A 20,347-nucleotide genomic window follows, 5' to 3' on the forward strand; every position below is an offset into this window, starting at 1 on the left:
TAAAAATTAAATTTTTATTGAAGTTTTAACAAATCACCACAATACAATAACAACACCATAACAATGACATACTAACAAACACAAAAAACCACACACGTATAACTTCAATTTTTACTTTCTTTTAGCTTACTTTCACGACTTCCTCATACCTTCCCTTTCTGTATTCCAATTTCAAATTCAATTGTCAGCAAATCCTTACCCTACTTTTAAATTAGTTTTTAAAAAGTTATTTTCTTCTAATTATCCCTTGCCGCTTTTAACCCCTTAATAACCAATCCAGCATTTTTCTAACCTTCATTAATTTTACAATATTTCTTTAAATACTCTTTAAATTTCTTCCAGTCTTCCTGCGCCATATCTCTTCCCTGGTCACGGATTCTGCTCGTCATTTCCGCCAGTCCCATATAGTCAATCACCTTCAGTTGCCATTCTTCCACGGTGGGTAATTCTTGCGTCTTCAAGTACTTTGCGATGAGTATTCTTGCTGCTGTTGTGGCATACATGAAAAATGTTCTGTCCTTCTGACAGCACCCTGACAACTGTTTTGTGTGCCAACACAAACACTCCATTGGTGCTTCCTGCTACTCATTTCCCCATTGACTTATTGCTTGCTTCCTTGATCACTTTCCTTCCCCTCGTGTGTTTTCGTTCCTCCACCCCTCCTCTGGACACTTTCCCTCACCCTTGCCTGCTCTGGCGCTTGCTCTGGAAGTCCCTGCTCTCTGGATGTAGAGACAAACATGACTTTCTGCAAAATAGGTGCCTGCATCATTTTCCTCCAGCTGCTAGGAAGCTGGATAAATCCAGTCTGGGATAAAGTGCTGTGCAAGTATCACTGGGAATAAGGCTGCAAAACTAACAGTGTCATCCTACAAAGAAATATGGCTGATAAAGTGAGTCAGGGCATTGGAATACTTTCACTCCTTTCCCTAGAGTCTATGTTTTGTAATACTTTGGGGTTTAACCATTATAGCTATGCTGTAAAGGGTTCCAATTACTTCACTAATTTCCATGCATTCGCATGCCTGTGGGCCATTTACCTGACAGGTGGCGATCCAGCCTCTGTTTAAAATCCTCCAGAAGTCCACTATATAGCTCTTACCATCAGAAATGCCTGATGGTCGGAATCTCCTTTCTTCTCATTTGAATCTATTGGTTCTGGTCCAACACGCTGAAGCAGGAGAAAAACAAGCTCGCTCCATCTTCCATGTGATGGAAGGAATGTCTATAGAAGTGACAAGTCTCTGAGAGATTTTGAACAGTGGACTGCACTGCTTTGCAACGTGGTGGACTGTCCTTCTCCTAGATGACCCCCCAAGGTCCCTTCCATCTCTACACTTCCATGATTCTATGAATGACTATAAGTCTAATAAAAGGAAACTCAATGGAACCACAACCAGTGGTGATACAGATAGGTGAGATTTATTGTAGCGGGAGGACAGTTGCATGACATAATGTATGTTAACATTATGGGGTTATTGGGTTGTTGCTCTTAACTTTATGTTAACTTTATGTTAACATATCTTTATGTTGCATGATATAAAGTTAAGCAATTGTGGTCCCTGCCTGTTTGGAGGAGGCAGTGGTAAATCCACTTCTTAAGAAACCTTCCCTGGATTTGGAAAACCTAACTAACTATGGGCCAGTTGCTAATCTTCCTTACCTGAGCAAGGTTCTGGAGCGAGTGGTTGCAGACCAGAACAAGGCGCTTTCGGAAGAAACTGCTTTTCTGGATCCATTTCAATAGAGGATTAGGAACAGTTTTGGCACAGAAACTGGTTGCCTTGTATGATGTCCAGATAAGACTGAGACACTGTTAGTGGGTGGTTCCCTAGACCAGATGGGTGGGAGATTGAGAGGTCTGGAGGGTGGCAACTCGAGAACGGGGCCTTCTCTGTGGTGGCTCCCCGTCTGTGGAATGCTCTCCCCAGGAAAGTTCACCTGGTGCCGTCATTATATACTTTTAGGCACCAGCCAAAAATGTTCCATTTTAATGGAGCCTTTGGTTGATTTGATTGACATCCTATGCCCTTTAAAAATGTGGGGGGTTGGGGTTGGGGGGGTTATTTGGTTGTTGCTTTTATCTTGTTTATATATTTTGTGGTTTTATATTTTGATTTTGTTCTGTGAACAGCCTTGAGACCTCCTGGCATAAGGCAATATATAAATTCTAAATAATAATATTAATAATAAAACAAACAATGCATTGAAGTGTAAAATAATTAAAAGACTGTTTTAAGGTTGCCTGCTGTGATTTAATCAAAGGGATACAGAGAAAAACAGAGCTTCTTGGGAATCTGGAAACATATTCAGAGATCCATCAATGAATGACAAGTGTAGGTCATTCACACTTTGGTGTCCCACAAATTTTGGTCAAAGTACATTAGGTACAAGGGGAGAAAAAGTTACATATCCAAGAGAAAAGGGAGGAAAACAGAAAGATGCACTGAGCAGAGAGGTGTAGACCTGAGTGTCAGAGATGCTAAGAGATCCTTGATCCAGTCCATTTGGGCTTGTCTAGAAGGGAAGACCCAGCATTTCTGACACCTGAGCGCATACAATCACCAGCCATTCACCCAACACATGCAATTCAGGGACCATTTCCCCCCTGTCCTCTGGGGATCATGTTCAGATTCAAAAGAGGAATAAGTTAATCCTTCTCTCAGTAAAGGAGCTGTCACCAGGGGGGTAGAGCGCTAGTTGTATTTCAGGCGAGATGCAGTGAGCCCTGAATTTATTCACATAAAGTTGATGTCGGCTATTCTACCGAAACCGCCTCTATATATTTTAGACGTAGTAGTACTTCGACCAGGAACAGCAAAAGGAAAAGGAACACGAACAGGAACAGGAATGGGACGTAGCTGGACGGATATACCCATGTTCATAGATGGCATCTTGAACGGCAGCTGTTAATCTGGAAAAAAGGGGAGAAACACTTAGAATCATAGAATCATAGAATTTGATTATGTTTATAGATGACATTGTGGAAAGGCAGTTCTGAAAAAAGAGGGACATTTAGTCCAACCCCCTGCAATGCAGAAAACTCAACTCAGGCATCAATGACAGATGGCCCTTGGCACCCATATAAATAACAGAGGTAAGGAAAGAGTGAGAAAACACATAAAAAGAAAAAGAATTAACAAATCCCCCTAAAAAAGAGACAGTGAAACAGGACGTTAAGATATTACACAGTTGCGTGGCAAGTCCCCCTCCCCCCATAAGAAATAAAGACACAGGACACGGTATATAAGGTTAATGGGCGGGAAATGGCCACAACTTTATTGATTGCAGGAATTGAGCAGTATTGGCTTAGGCATTGGTCCTATCAGCTAACCGGCTTCAGCCCGATTGCATGAAGACCGATGAGGGTTAACCACCAGTAGGGGGAGTCCTGCTGATGTACATCAACTAGGATCTCCCCCAGGGTCACCACTCGGGGGCGTGCCTTAGGCCCACACCTCCATAGGCTTCGGACAGGGCAACGCCCCCCGGAATCCTTTACCGGATTACCCTTTGCTTTGGGGGAAGGTGATGGCACTTCCTTCCCCCTCATTTGCATAACAATACCCCTACCAATGCCTAACTGCCAATGCTGAGGAATTGTGACGATTTGCTACGAGGTAGACGAAAAAGACCAAATGGCAGGTGCCAATTCACCAAGTGAAAAAAATTTCCACCAGGCCCCTTGACGGTGACCAAACGAAGTCTATAGCAAGGTCAGAGGAGCAACTAAAGGGCGGGCAGGGTGGGAAACCTGATCAGATGTAGAGGCAAGAGAGGGTGGACCTCGGGCGCGCCAGGCATAAATAGCCCGGGCCACGCCTCCCTGACCAGCTGATTGGCTATGCAGGGAGCTGACGCGCCCGAGGATTCCCTCAATCTTCAGCCCCCACGTTTGTGGGGAGAGTGTGGGCCCGCAACCCCACCTTCTCACCAGTACGGAAGTGGCTTTTTCAATGATAATAAATCAGGAAATAGAGTGGAATATTGAATATATAAAACAGAAGCAACAGAGTATTGGTATTACGTTATCGTCTCATTCTCTCTCTCTCTCTCTCTTCCTCAGCCATCCATCACAGCTTCCAAGAATTTGGTAAAAACCATTCAGAAACCAGAGGCCGCCGAGAGCAAGTCTCAAAATCCACGGGAAAACCCAAGAGCTGACCTGTCTGAAGGTGTTGACAATGGGATGACATTTTAAAACGAGTAAAACGGAAAGAACACGTAATAGAATATCATCTGGGGAAGATACTAGAATCCTGTTAAGAAGTGGATGGAGAGTAGGAGCCAGGTGGGGGAAAGGGCATTTTAGAAGAAAACTGGCAATTGTATCCAATATATTATTTCCCTATTGATATTCCTCTAATAAGAGCTGTCAGAGCTGCTTGAAGATCCTAGCTCACAGAGGATCACGCTAGCCAGCGATCATTAAGTAAAAGTCTTTATTGAATTACAGTTTCCATTCTCACGCTGCTGCGCGCAACTCTACGTCTAGTAGCTAGATCGGCGAAGCTCCGTCTGAGTCTCCGCCCCGTGTGACCAACTTAATATCCTAGCCTTGCTCCACCTTTTCCGCCTGACTGTCCTCCTCTGGGTCCCTCTACCCCCCGGGGCTTCTTCCTTCCGGGATTCTTCTGACGCTGACCCGGACCCTCCTGCCTCCTTGCGCCGGGCTTTAGGACCTGGTTCCCTTTCGGGGCTGCTTACTGCGCCGCCTTCCTCTGCATTTGAACTTGGCGCGCGCGCCCAACCTTCCACTTTCCTCTTAACCGTTTCTTCGCTCCCCGATGGAGGTGTGGCCACTCCTGACTCATGCCCTCCCTCCTGTGGTGAGCTGCCAGCGCTTCCCCCCTGGCTCCTTTCCTCTTCCCTGCTTCCTGGCGGTGACGCTGGTCCCGATTTCCAGCTGCTCCCCCCTGAGTCCCCTCTGGCTCTATCTTCCTGGGGTGCCCCCCTAGACTCCCCCCTTGCCCTGGCCACTGGTGCTCCTTTCTGTGAATCCTCTGATTCACTGGAAAGACTAGGAGATCTCGGGTCGTCGTCATCACTCATCTTTTCTTCTGCCTCCTCCCCTTCGCTCTCTGTTTCCTCCCTTGCCCGTGCCTCTGCTCCTAAACCCCTGACATCCATCCCCCCCTCGAAGCCCCCCATTCCCCCCTCCCCTCCTTCCGGTGCTGGAGCTGGGGGCTGCTGTTGCAAAGGGACGAACGTCGGATATCGGTCGCTTCCCGTGGCGGGTCTCCATCTGAAGTCTCGCGGGTCTTCCTCCCTGCTCTCGTCGACAACGGTCACCTCCGCTTCCATCTCTGTGCCGCCGTGCTCGAAACCAGGGTCGTCCCCGAAAACGTCCCCTGACATCCATCCCCCCCTCGAAGCCCCCCATTCCCCCCTCCCCTCCTTCCGGTGCTGGAGCTGGGGGCTGCTGTTGCAAAGGGACGAACGTCGGATATCGGTCGCTTCCCGTGGCGGGTCTCCATCTGAAGTCTCGCGGGTCTTCCTCCCTGCTCTCGTCGACAACGGTCACCTCCGCTTCCATCTCTGTGCCGCCGTGCTCGAAACCAGGGTCGTCCCCGAAAACGTCCATGTCCGTCTCTCCCTCACTTCCTCCTGGCGGTGTTGCTCGTCCTGGGCCTTCCAGCCACCGTCTGCGGAACTGCTCCTCTGGTCTATCGTCCCACCAATACGAGGGTTCTGATGCAGATCCCGAGGGTGACCCCTCCGGGGAACGGACGTCTTGTGTCGGGTCCTCGTCCGAGTCGAACCCCCGGAAAGTGCTGGCCGAAAGCGTGGGCGTGAAAAGCCAGTCGTCGAAAAAGTCTGCTGGCATAGGTCTATGGGGGAAGAGGGCATGAAACTCGTCTTTGAGGAGAGGTTCGTCCAAGGCGTAGCCCGGCACCCAGCTGTTCGCACTGGCCGGGGTGCCCTCCTTGGCGAGAAAGTATTCTACCCCCCTCTTCCCCCCATCTGGAGTCCAAAATCTCCGTGACTTCGTTGATGCGCTCCTTCTGTGCCACTCCCGCGTGCCCTGTTCTGTCTCTGACCGGACTCGGCGCCGTTCCGGGTTCCTGGAACCTGTGCGGTGCCCTGTAGGGAGTGAGCACCGATCTGTGGAATACCGGATGCATTCTGGAACCCTCCGGAAGTGCCAGTCTGAACGCTACCGGGTTGACCTGCTCTTCGACTTGGTAGGGCCCCAGTTGTTTATGCCCTAGTTTCTTCTTGGCCAACGACCTGGCCGGCACTGCGTGGGCTGCTAACCAAACCCAGTCTCCCACGTGGAGCTCTTCGCCAACCCTTCTGTGCTTGTCCGCTTGTACCTTGTATGCGTGCTTGGCCAGCTCCAGGTGGCGCCTCAGCTGATCGTGGACTTCCTGCAGCTCCGACGCGAACGCATCTGCTGTCTGCGGCTCCCCCTCTCCCATTCTTTCCAGTCCCGGGAAGGTTCTGGGGTGCCTCCCGTTGTTGGCGAAGAACGGCGTGACCCCCGTGGACACGTGCTTCGTGTTGTTGTAGGCGAACTCGGCAAGCGGCAGGTAATCCACCCACGTCGCAGGCTGTTGATTTGCATAACATCTCAGGTACTGCTGCATGATGGCATTGACCCGCTCCGCTTGCCCGTTGGTCTGCGGGTGTCTCGCCGACGCCAGGTTGATCTTGACGTTCAGGAAGCCCATCAGCTTCTGCCAGAAATTCGAGATGAACTGCCGCCCCCGGTCGGACAGAATAGACCGTGGCAGACCATGAACCTTGAACACGTGGTCTATGAACAGTTTGGCGGTTTGCTCCGCCGTGGCCACCTTAGCACACGGAATGAAATGCGCCATCTTGGAAAACAGGTCCACCACCACCAGCACTGCCGTCTTGCCCCTCGAGCTGGGCAGATCCGTGACAAAGTCCAGGGCCACCCTTTCCCAAGGTTCGACCGGAGTTTGCAGCGGTTCCAACAGTCCGGCCGGCGGTTTGTGCACTGGTTTGGCCCTCTGGCAGGTGTCACACCTCGCCACGTAGTCTGCGACCTCCCCTCTCATTCCAGGCCACCAGAAATCCCTGGCTACTAATTCCACCGTCTTCTCCTTGCCAAAGTGCCCGGCCGTGGGCGCGTCGTGCAGCTGCTGCAGCACCTTGGCGCGAAGGTCGTCTCCCGGCACGTAGATGGCCCCTTTACGGATGAGCAATCCATCTCGTAGCTGGAAACCGTCGGCCGCAGCCGTGCCCCTTTGCACCTCCGCCATCTTTGCTTGCGCGAAGGAGTCATCCTGCAACGCTCGTCGCACCGCCTCCAGATCCACGGTGGCCGCGGCGCACGCCCATACTGTTGGTGCGAAGATGTGCATGGCGGCCGCTGGCGTTGCGTCCTCCAGATACTGTGGCTTACGGGAGAGGGCGTCCGCCATGATGTTAGTGTCCCCCGGGACATACTCTATGCGGAAGTCGAAGTTCGCAAAAAACTCAGCCCAACGTATCTGCCTCTGGTTTAGGAACTGTGCCGTGCGCCAGTGCTCCAGATTCTTGTGGTCCGTGCAAACCTGCACCGTGTGCTTGGCGCCGATCAGGAAGTGCCTCCACGCTTTGAACGCTGCATGAATGGCCAGCAACTCCCTGTCCCAGATGGTGTAGTTCTGCTCGGACTTGCTGAGCTTCCTGGAGTAGAACGCTGCCGGTCGCCACACCCCCTGCTGGTCCTTTTGCCGCAGGACCGCCCCCACGGCTCTGTCCGAGGCGTCTGTCTCCACCCTCATCGGCCTGCTGGGGTTGACGTGAAGCAGCTGCTCTTCCGACGCGAAGAGACGCTTGAGTGCCTGAAAGGACTGCTCCGCCTCCTCTGTCCAAACGAACTTCTTTTTCTTGGAGCTAAGCGTGTCTGTGATGGCCGCTGTCTGCATAGCGAAGCCCTTGATAAACTTGCGATAGAAGTTCGCAAAGCCGACAAACCTCTGGACCTCCTTCCGGTTGCGTGGACTCTTCCAATCCAATACCGCGCGAACCTTGGCGCTGTCCATGGCGAGCCCCTTGTCAGACAACTTGTAGCCCAGAAAATCCACCTCCGTCACGTCAAATTGGCACTTCTCCAGCTTGGCGTAGAGCCTATGTTGCTTTAGTCTGGTCAGCACTTCCTTGACGTGTCTGTCATGCTCCTGCTGCGATTCCGAAAAGATCAGGATGTCATCTAAGAAACAGACGCACGTCTTGTAGAGAAGTCCCGCCAACACGTGATGCATGAAAGCTTGAAAAACGTGGGAGCCATTTTGCAATCCAAAGGGCATAACTCTGTATTCGTAGGTACCCAGTGGCGTGAACATGGCCGTCTTCCACTCATCTCCCTCCCGCATACGAATGAGGTTGTACGCCCCTCGCAGGTCTAACTTGGTGAACACTTTCCCCTTCCGCACCTTCGCCAGGAGGTCGTCGATTCGGGGCATGGGGAAGTCCGACGGCTTGGTCCCATTGTTTAAAATGCGATAGTCCACGACCAGTCTTTTTTGGGGCGTGTCTCGCTTTTTAACAAAGAATACTGGACTGCCCCCCGCTGCCTTGGACTCTCGGATGAAACCGCGCTCCAAATTATGATCTATGAACTGTTTGAGTTCCTGCAGCTCGTCCTCTGACATGGAATACAGTTTCCCCTTAGGCAGCGCCACCCCCGGCAGCAGGTCAATCTTGCAGTCATATGGTCTGTGAGGGGGTAGCCTGTCTGCCTCCTTCTCGCAGAAAACTTCCAAAAATTCTGCGTACTTGTGGGGAATCGCTTGCAGCGTGCCTAGCAGCAGCTGTGACTCCTCTTCCTCTCCTTCCTGCCGGGGCACGATGCAGTGTTCAGCACAAAAGGAAGAGCCGAAGATCAGCTGCCTCTGGTACCAAGCCAGCGTTGGGCTGTGCTTGTCCAGCCAACTCATTCCCAATACAATGGGCGTATCCGATAGTTGAGTGACATTGAAGCTGATGATTTCTTTGTGATTTCCAAGTCGCATCGCCATGGGCGGCGTCTGCTTCACCACTTGCCCCCCTAGCAACTCCCTGCCATCCACCGTGACAACCTGCAGGGGCAGTGTGGCCGGCAGCAACTGTATAGCGTGCTTGTCGACAAAGTCCTGCCCTATAAAGTCCGCGTTGCTGCCCGAGTCAACTGTGATGGGCACGTCAGTGGTGATTCCATTGGGCAGCTGGAGAGATGCGGTGAGCCTCACCACTGGTTTGGGCGGGAGGGGGTTCACGGGCTGTAAAACCTCTGGGGACTGCGTCACTAACACGTCTGGCTGGGCCCCAGGGCCTCTTCCTCCAGCCAGACTGCGTCGTTTCCCTGCTGTGGTCCCCCTTGCTGCGTTGCTGCAGTCACCATTGCCGAGGCTGCAGTAAGCTTGTGGAGCCTCTGGGGACACTCTTTTGCCATATGCCCTGGCTCCTCACAGACGTAACACTTCCTGTTCCCTCTAGGAGGCTTCGCTTTCACTGCTGCCGGTGCTAGGGCTCTGGTTGCTAACTGAGCCCTTGCACCTCCAACCTCCATAGGTTCGGCTCCTCCTCCTGGCGGAGGCGTGGATTGCGCCCGCGCTGCTTCTCTGGGAAGGAAGGAGGGGCCCCTGGCTGGTTCGCGCCCTCCACGCCCTTCGTCCCTGCTCCACGGACGTCCTTCCAGCCTCACCCCCACTGCCAGTGCCCTCTGAACGACCTCCTGGGTGGTTCGGGGTCTCTCCCCCCTCGCGATCTCATCTTTAATCGAGTTGTGCAGCCCCTCCCAAAAGAGGTCTCTTACAGGAGCCGAATCTCTGTCCCATTCCAGGGCACTGACCAAGGCGAAAAAGCGGGCATGATACTGCCTGACGCTGGCCCTCCCTTGTCTCAGGCCATGCACCTCCTTCCGTGCAAGATCCACGTCAATACTTGATAAAAAACACCCATCCATCGCTTTAATAAAGGCATCTGCATTCTGGAGCGCCGGATCCTTATCTCTCCATAAATTGCGTAGCCATGCTCTAGCATCCCCATGCAAATGGGACATGATGAATCCCACTCTCTCTTGCTCATCTCTAAAGTCTTTATGCAGCAGTTGCAGTGCGCACAGTACATCGGCTCTAAAGTTGGGATACTGTTGCAGGTTCCCATCGAAGTGAGAGACCAGCCCGCCTGTCCGTCTCGCCAACCCAATTCCCTCCTGCCGGGGTGTCTGCTTTGTCAGCACGTCTAACCTGACCTGGAGATCCCTGCAGGCGGCAGCTGCCTCCTCCTCTCTCTTCCTGGATGCGAGAGCCTCGGCATTCAGTTGTGCCACTGCTTTTCTGAGTTCCTCTATCTGCTGCTCAGCCGTCATGTCATCTGCCGTTCGTGAGCTCGCTAGTAGGCACCTGTTTCTCTCCCCTCCTCGAGGCTGTAGATGCCCACAATCGTGAGACGGAGCTTACTGTCAGAGCTGCTTGAAGATCCTAGCTCACAGAGGATCACGCTAGCCAGCGATCATTAAGTAAAAGTCTTTATTGAATTACAGTTTCCATTCTCACGCTGCTGCGCGCAACTCTACGTCTAGTAGCTAGATCGGCGAAGCTCCGTCTGAGTCTCCGCCCCGTGTGCACCAACTTAATATCCTAGCCTTGCTCCACCTTTTCCGCCTGACTGTCCTCCTCTGGGTCCCTCTACCCCCCGGGGCTTCTTCCTTCCGGGATTCTTCTGACGCTGACCCGGACCCTCCTGCCTCCTTGCGCCGGGCTTTAGGACCTGGTTCCCTTTCGGGGCTGCTTACTGCGCCGCCTTCCTCTGCATTTGAACTTGGCGCGCGCGCCCAACCTTCCACTTTCCTCTTAACCGTTTCTTCGCTCCCCGATGGAGGTGTGGCCACTCCTGACTCATGCCCTCCCTCCTGTGGTGAGCTGCCAGCGCTTCCCCCCTGGCTCCTTTCCTCTTCCCTGCTTCCTGGCGGTGACGCTGGTCCCGATTTCCAGCTGCTCCCCCCTGAGTCCCCTCTGGCTCTATCTTCCTGGGGTGCCCCCCTAGACTCCCCCCTTGCCCTGGCCACTGGTGCTCCTTTCTGTGAATCCTCTGATTCACTGGAAAGACTAGGAGATCTCGGGTCGTCGTCATCACTCATCTTTTCTTCTGCCTCCTCCCCTTCGCTCTCTGTTTCCTCCCTTGCCCGTGCCTCTGCTCCTAAACCCCTGACAAGAGCGTTGGACAAAAGTTCCTTTGGATGATGGGGAAAGGCTTCCTATTTCACCATACCTGGCTTTACTTATTCTATAGTGGCTGTAATTATGGAGATGAACTTCCAACGGAAAAGCATTTAAAAAAAAAAAATATCGCACTGTGTGGGTTTTCTGGTGCCTGGTCAAATGTGAGTTCCGATTGAACCTTCTCCCACATTTGAGGCTCATGAAAGGTTTCTCCCCTGTGTGAATCCCCTGGTGCTTCTTGAGGCATGAGCTCTGACTGAAACATTTCCCACACTTGTAGGGATTCTCTCAGAGTTAACGGACTACAAGTCCCATCATTCCTGGCCATTGACTGTACCAACACAGTTACGGGGCACAAAATGTGCTAATTCCTTCTAAAGGCTTATTATGCTTATTAGTCAGTCAAGAGACTAGGAATGTTTTATTTGATCAAATTACCACCTACCCAACAAATTGCTAATTAAACCATCAAAGGCCTTCCTCTTTCAATAAGAAGCTTTTGAAGTGGAATATGTTTTTAAGTATATGTGTTAGAAGCTGCCCAGAGTGGCTGGGGCAACCCAGGCAGACGGACAGGGTTTAATTCTTATGATTCTTATGATTATGGTTATGATTATCCCAGTCTGCGCTACATGGGAACTATATTTTGACTGAGTTATATATGGAACTGTGCTTAATTGTTCTTACCCTTTTCTCATTTTATGGTTGTACCAGTTTTATTTTTATGTAATTGTATATTTTATTGTAATAACCCACCATGGGACCTTATAGCAAACGGCAGGTAAGGATTCAAATCAGATCAAATGAGCAATATTGGCAAAACCACAATGTAAGATTTTTGTTTCTCACAGTAAATGAGGCAAGAAGATTCTTTTAAGTCAGAGGGGAGATATATTCACAAGCAGCTGATGAACGGAAGGGAAACTAGAGGCAGCCATTAAGTGAACAATTAGCCTTTGAATTTATGCTGCTGTGCATTTAACATGGGATACCATTGATTTGGTAATTGGACACTGTGCAAACTAGCTTTCAAAAAAGCCATTCTGCACTGAGCCATGCATTTTAGGGGTGGAGGAGATGTTCAGTTCAGGCAGAAGTCGTTTTGCAGAGTTTCAAGGTAATCCTGCTTTTCCCACTTCTCTCTCTCTCTCTCTCTCTCTCTCTCTTCCAATTTTCCAAAAGTTAATCCTTTTGGAATTAACACAGAATTAACACATAATTACCATCCAACACAGAGGTAATGAGGACATGCCTGAACCAAGACACTTGGTAATTTTAGTTCTTCAGGACTGACTCAGTACCTCAAGGCTCCTAAGTGGCTGTAACACCCATCCCTTCCCTATGTTATTTTGTAATGGTTGCATGAAAGCTTCCATCCACAATAGGGTCATTTTCCCCAAATGAAAAATACAGAAGTATACACGGTCACAACATTGAGATTGCTGGCAATGAAACTGATTTAATATTTTGTCAGCATGTTTCATATGCAAGCCTCCTGGAGAAACGCTGGTTGACACTGAAATTGCTCCCTCAAGGTATAGCTCCACTGATTCTTTGTCATTGGTTCCAGTCTGGCTGGCAGATAGTGGTCCTGAACTCTCTGCAGAAATTGGGCCTTGCTCCTGAAGCCATCTTAAATTTGGGATTGGATCAAGCAGGCAAATAATTATGGACATAGAGAGACAACAGGACTGCTTGAGGTCCCCTGTTTACATAATTGCAGAACACGAGAGATATTGCTGTCCCGGCAGCACACCTCCCTTTCCTCATATCCAGAAATGCAAGAAGGGCTTTCAGATTGCTGGTAATGAAACTGATTACATATTTTGGAGGCTTTTTATTTATCCAGGCATCTTGGAGAAATGCTGAGTTGTTGCAACAGAATTCTGCCTTTTAAAGAAATGGGAGAGAAAAGCAAGCTCCTCGCCTTGTCACTTCTGTGGACTTCTCCTGTGCCTGCCCAGCACTGGGGTCAGAATCCAGCTGCCCCCTAGACTCTTCCTTCCCCAGACAACACAGGGGAGGGGAGAAGCATGATCTAGCAAATAGGATGAAGGAGAGGACTGGACAAAGTGGAAAACCTCACAACACAAGCACTCAAGCAAGGGTTTCTCTTTACACACAGAGAGAGATGAAGAAACAACCACTTTGCAGCAGACAGGGTTGGTCTGGAGAGACGGGGTGATTCCTCCCTTCTGCAGAGAATGTTGCGAATAACCAGATACTACATGACCAAAAATGCATCCTTTCCCTCCTTTTCTGGGTGGAGGTTTTGCCAAGTTAGAATCTGAAATATCTGGAGGGCTGCAGACTGGGGATATCTGAATTAAGCAAAGCTATAGACAAAGAGTTGATGGGGTCTTTTGGTTCTGCATGTATATTACAGTGAGAGGAAAAGAGAGCAGGAGACCAATAGTTGCAGGGCAACTTCCAAAAGCTCCACCCAGAAAAGCCAATTATTTGAAGATGAAAGAAATTGTAGTGCCAAGAACCCGAAGGCGTCATGAGTAATTATTGAGAGGATTAATAATAGTAGGACAATTTGTTGGGTCTAATCCAAATAGAACAGAGGGAGACTTCGTTATGCAGGAAGCTTCCATGGACTTTCAAGCTAATCTTGCTTCTCTCTCTCTCCTTCTCTTTCTGTGTCTCTGTGATTTTGGACTCAGCACACTAATAGATATGCTCAGACATAAGAGCCTTGGTCACGTGGGATGGCCTGCCTGCAGATGAACAGAGCTGTTTAATTCACATTTTCAGGAGTGAGATGTGTTGATCAAGGAGATGAATAAATTCATTTTTTCTCAATTTTGGAATACCTGTGGGGGGGGGTTTAAACAATTACAGCTAACCATATTTGGTTCTGTATACAGTAAGTTGAGTAGGTGCTAAAGGATCAAATAAAACATTCCTAATCTCTTGAGTGACTAATAAGCATAATAAGCCTTTACGAGGAATTAACACATTTTATGTCCTGGAGCTGTGGAAATGTGTGGTCTTGATTTTCATCTCAAATACCATATTTCAATTCAAATTTCCTGGGCTTTCTCTAGCACAGATTTATAATCCTAATGCCTATCATGAGAAATTTGTATGCCATGAAATTAAATCATCTGGATTTGACGTGGGCCAAAGAGAGGAATACCTCAGGAACTGAGCAAAGTAGTTTTTCAAAAAGGCCATTCTGCAACATGTCCTGCATTCTCAGGGATGGAGAAGAGGTTCAGTTCAGGCAAGAGGAGGAAGGGGACAAAACTTGAATAAACTAATTCTGTGTGCGATTGGCTCTGGTCTCACGCCCCTAATTACATTGGATAAATGTTTTAGGGTGTGGTATTCTATCCACTAAGACACAGACAGGGATGAAACCTCAATTCACTGCAATCTCAAAAAGGGCAAAATTCTTATTCCCCAGAAGGAGACAAGAAAGCCCACCAAATTACATAACATCCCCACATTCTGGTATGTATCCATAGTAGCAAACTTAGAGCCATGTGCAAATTTATGTGCCCTCCAGATCTTCCATGGCTATTAAGCATAATAAGGTTCTACAAAGAATTATCACATTTTATGCCCCAGAGCTATGGGAAATTGTGGTGCCAATTTTCATCTCAAATACAAATTTCAGTCTAAATTTCCTTGGATTTCTGTAGTAAAGGTTTATAATCCTACTGCCTATCATGAGAAATTTGCATGCTATGAAATTAAATCATCTGTTATTGAAGTGGGCCAAAGAGAATGATACCTCAGGAACTGAGCAAACTCATTTTCAAAATGACCATTCTGCAGAATGCCTGCATTTTTAGGGATGGTGGAGATGTTCAATTCAGGAAGAAGGAGGATGGGGACAAAAGTAGAAAGAGCTGTCTCTTTCTGCCATTGACTCTGGTCTCACCCATTTCGTGGCTTCATGAGTATGTCAGCAGGCTCATTTTGTTTCTAGAGTATGAGCGGAGGATTTTTTTCTTTTAAATACAATTTCAAAGTGAACAGAGGCAGACTTCCTTGTGCGTGAATCTTCCACGGGTTGTCAAGGTAATCCCGCTTCCTCCCATTTTCTTTTCTCTGCCTCTGTCTCTGAGATTTTGGAGTGAGAATACTAATAGATATACCCTGATATAAGAGTCTTGGTCACAAGTGATGTATTCTGCCTGCAGCTGAGCAGAGGTGATTAATTGACATTTTCATGAGCTAGTTATGTTGATCAAGGAGATGAATAAATCCACTTTGTCTCGATTTTGGAATACCTGTTTCTTTCCCCCCAAGCTAGAGCTAAAAAAAAAATTCTGATTATGAAATTATGGTTCTTTAAATAGGCCATGGGTTGTTGTCTGCTTTCCAAAGAAGAGAAATGGTATATAATTTATGGTATATAGTATGGAGTGTATTTCCCCACAGTCTCTGCATTGGTGCTGTCCAATTCCCAGTTCCATTATGCGGCTTTAATGCTACTTTGTGTAGGTTTATGAATGTCTTCATGGAATGGGACATGAAAAAAGAAAACATGCACAGTGGTACCTTGGGTTACATATGCTTCAGGTTACATACGCTTCAGGTTACAGACTCTGTTAATCCAGAAATATTACCTCGGGTTAAGAACTTTGCTTCAGGATGAGAACAGAAATCGTGCTCGAGTGGCACAGCGGCAGCAGGAGGCACCATTAGCTAAAGTGGTGCTTCAGGTTAAGAACAGTTTCAGGTTAAAAACGGACCACCGGAACGAATTAAGTACTTAACCTGAGGTACCACTGTATTGGGGGGGGGGGATATAGGCTTGTTCTCTCACTGTTGTCATTTGCGTGACAGGTCTAAATTTCATTTTCATAGAGGCTGCAGTAAATGAGGTGGCAGCTCATAGGATCTCCTGAGAAGGAGAAGGGGTTGAGACATTTAGAAAACTAACCCAACTCTGAGGTATTTCGAAAGGTATTTCTTTTCCTTCAAAATCAATTAGCTCTTGGTTGTTGCTTTTCTTCACCTTTGTCTTCTCCCCATAATAAAATATTTGAGGGGGCTGCCACCCCCAAGATGATGGACATTGCCATTCAATCAGTGTGTGTGTGCACCATGTTATGTGATCAGTTATGTGGGGTAGAGCTTACCTCTCCCAAAAATATTTTATTCAAGTTGGCAACATGCCCACAAAATTCCCACACAACACTGATCTATTTGTAATGGTGTTTCTTCTTCCCAATTTCCCACATTTTATGATGCATTTTCTTTGGGGGGGGGGATAAAATAAACCACTTACAAAAAGGGGGTTATGTTTCTCAGGGATATGGATCAAAGTTGGTGTTGGTGCTGGGGTGAGGGGCAAGCATGAAAGACACTCACAGAGAACAGGTGCTATGCTGAAGCTAAGTTTAATACATAAGAGGAAGGCAGAGAACATTTTCATTCCAGAAACCAAGGAAGAAGAAGAAGAAGAAGAAGAAGAAGAAGAAGAAGAAGAAGAAGAAGAAGAAGAAGAAGAAGAAGAAGGAGGAGGACATAGTGAATAGAAGTTGGGATCAACACATCCTATAAAGCAGCTGCACATTTGTAAGGCAAACATGGATGAGCCAAACATCTGGGAATCCTGTAAACTTGGTGGTTTAACTGGGGACGCTTGGCATTTCTGGCACCTAGGCCCATGAGCTCATCAATCGTGAAACCATGCCGAGTTCATCAGTTGCTGGTGAGGGCATTCTGCCGGTCTGAGTGCTCCCTTTAATAGCATGAATAGCGTCCAGAGCAGCCGTATCCCAGGCCAGCTCCAAAGGAGGATGTCCCACACAGGCGGTGTGTCCTCCCACACAATCTTGCTCACACTAGGCAGAGAGTATTGGTCCTGGGAGGATCACAACAACTGCAGGTGGCTGGATGAATATTTCTGATGGTGGTAACGGATTGATGCGATCAGCACTGGCAGCAGGATTTATGGCGAGGCTACTTGATGGCACTCCACCACCAATTCCACCCCCAAAGCCTCCATAGCCCCCATAGCTGTAGGCAGCGCTAAAGCTAAGATACATTTTGGAGTGATGGGTCCTGGATCTGAAAAGATGAAAAGCAAACATTCATCCAATTTATTCATGATTCACACATCCAAGCAAACATTCATCCAATTTATTCATGATTCACACATCCAATTTATAACAAAACAACAACCATAACAACAAGCCCTACCTCCACCAGTGAAGAAGGAGAGGAAGAAAAGGAGATTATAACACAATCTGCAATCCATTAAAAAAAACCCCTATCTTTAAAAATACCCAATCCAGCAAGGGTGCAGCAGTCCAGCAATGGACAAACCAACGGATTTGTCTCTGTTGCGACTTCATTAGATGGTCTTCTTCCAGGCAGCTCTCCCCTTTTGGAACACATTCCACACTGATGTGTGTGTATCTCCTTATGATAGATAGACTTTGAGAAAAGATCTAAAAGCATTCTTGTTTACCCTTGTCTGTTCCTGCGAACCCTGAAATTATTACATTTTCATGCTTTTCTTTAAGGTTTCTAGGAGTTGAAGGTTGTCCAGACCCCTCAAAATAAAGTATGAAGGGTTTGAGAGCACAGGAAAACTCAAAGAAATGTAAGATATTAATTAGTGTTCTCCCCTTTCTCGTACACAAACCCTTTCTTTGGATGGGACCATTTTATGTTGTGTACACCATATGTTGTCGATTTTTAAGATTTAATACTACAAAAATATTAAATAAATATCTGACCATTGATAGGCCAATGCCTTCAGTGGTCGCATACTTCATGCTAATGTTCATCTTCATGTTTTTGGAATCCCATAATACTCATAAAATCCAGTTTCTTGTAATATTAACTTTTTGCTTCAACTCCCATCATCCCTTGGCCAAAACAGATGAGCTTGATGCTATTTGGAATGCAACAACTTCATGGCTGCCACAGGTTTCCCACCCTTTTTCCAGCAACAGAAAGCAGCCACAACCCTTACGATATTTGGCAATAATCACCTCTTCCTTCCTCACCCCCTTTCCCTTTTATGCTGTGTTTTTTCAGTTGCAAAGCTAAACTTGCACCAAGAAGCTACCCCCTTCATGTTTCCTTCATAGCCAAAGAGCCCATAGGAAATGAGAAAGAAGATGAGCAAAAAGGAGCAGATCTAGTTTCAAAGAAGGAGACAGAGAGAGTGAAGTTCGGAAAGGAAGAGGCAGCAAAAGGCATGGAGTTCTCTCACTTACCAAGGTCTCAAGAGAAGTACTCAAGTGAAGGTGAGGGGAGCTGTTGTTAGAATCGTGGGTAGCAAGTCCTTTTATACGATTCCAGGACCGCAAGTCCCTCCCTTGTAGACGAAAACTGTCTTCAGGTTTTCTACCCTCCCTGACTAATTGTTGGACGTGGACTTTATCCAGCCATTCCTCAGCCGCCCTGTATTCATTAGCATGTGTTTTATCCAATTCCAATCCCCTTTCATTATCCTCCTATTTACTCCTTTTGATGACTAATTATGATACTTGCTGTTGCCCCTGCTTCCTAAAGAATGTGTGCATGTCAGGGTTACAAGCCCCCAGTCCACTCAATTCTAGAGACTGGTGTAAAGCCCATCTTCCCAGGCATGGGTGGTTCCATCTGGTTCATAGAAGATCTTTTAAACTTCTATTTTAAAAAAGTATTTGAAATTGAATTCACTCTGGGTGGCTTCCAACCGAGTATTAAAAACAATACAGCATCAGACATTAAAAACTTTCCTAAACAGGGCCGCCTTCAGTTGTCTTTTAAAAGTAAAATAGTGGGGGTTTTTTGCCTTGACATCTGCTGGGAGGCCAGTAGAACTTTCATTGGTTTTATTAATAAATATATCCTTTTCACCTTCATGAGGCTTCATTGTGAGTGGCTGGGGGGGCGGGGCTGGGATGACAAATACTTACAAAAAATAATAACAGAACACTGAATGACTTACGGCATGGAAATACGGCAAAATGAGCTTGCGCATGAGAAAATGAGAACCTGAAAATTTAATTCTTTGTCCATTCTTTCATACAAAATTGCAAGAGAAGACTTTCATTCAATTTCTGTGCCCATCCTCACATCCAAAAGAGAGAGATGGGAGTAGGATAAACCCATTGCCTCTTTCCCCCAATAACAACTAGTGGCTGTGTCCCTGCTCTCACCTGAAGGAGAGACGCCAATCATATTTGCACAAGCTACAAACATGGATCAGAATAGAGCTGAGATTGCATTCACCAAACATGCCAAAATCTGAAATGATGCATCAATTACTGCAACACAGAACCAATGATGATGAAAGCAGCAATACGCCAAGCATGAAAGAGCAACATCACAAACCAATTAGCAGGAACAGAGTGAATTTCCAAAATGAGCTGCTGCCTCCATCTCAAGCTGAACCACAAATGCAATTGAAAATCAAACCTTTTTCAAAATAGCACATGAAATACCCTCAGGTAATACGAATGTGTAATCATTTTGGCCAGCATACACATAGCAATTTGGGTTCTTCAGGACTGACTCAGTAGATCAAAGTGCCTAAGTGGCTGTAACACCCATCCCTTCCCTATATCAGCATCTATTTCATAATCATTTATTTCTCTTTTATCCTATGTCATTTTGTAAAGGTTGCATGAAAGCTTCCATCCACAATAGGGTTATTTCCCCCAAATGAAAAATACAGAAGTATACGGTCACAACATTGAGATTGCTGGCAACGAAACTGATTTAATATTTTGTAAGCATTTTTCATATGCAAACCTCCTGCAGAAACTCTGGTGGACACGGAAATTGCTTCCCCAAGGTGGTGTGTCCTCCCACACAAACTAGCTCATCCGAGGCACAGAGCATTGGTCCTGGACATGTCACATTAACTGGAGGTGGCTGGATGCATACTACCGATGGTGGTAACTGAGTCATGTAATCAACACTGGCAGCAGGATTTATAGCGAGGCTACTTGATGGCACTGCACCACCACTTAAGCCCCCAAAGCCTCCATAACCTCCATTGATCCCATAGATCTCAATGACCTGTAGGCAGCGCCAAAGCTAGGCTACATTTTGGAGTGATGGGTCCTGGATCTGAAAAGATGATGACCAATTTCATCCAATTTATTCATGATTCACACATCCAATTTATAACAAAACAACAACCAAATGACAAAACAAGTCATTTCCCCCAAATGAAAAATACAGAAGTATACACGGTCACAACATTGAGATTGCTG

General features: G+C 47.5%; 1 long non-coding RNA gene across 1 annotated transcript; it reads right to left on the reverse strand.

Moving 5' to 3' along the window:
- Window positions 1-2,785: 2,785 nt before the first annotated feature.
- On the reverse strand, window positions 2,786-11,428 carry LOC310694391. Its single transcript, XR_014519652.1, has 3 exons — window positions 11,143-11,428; window positions 4,166-4,360; window positions 2,786-2,914 (listed from the first exon to the last, which is right to left on the reverse strand). It is a non-coding gene; the product is annotated as an uncharacterized lncRNA (long non-coding RNA).
- Window positions 11,429-20,347: the final 8,919 nt, after the last annotated feature.

This window comes from Podarcis liolepis (genome assembly GCF_965112155.1).
Source record: "Podarcis liolepis genome assembly, chromosome: 15".
In the NCBI taxonomy this organism is placed as follows: Eukaryota; Metazoa; Chordata; class Lepidosauria; order Squamata; family Lacertidae; genus Podarcis; species Podarcis liolepis.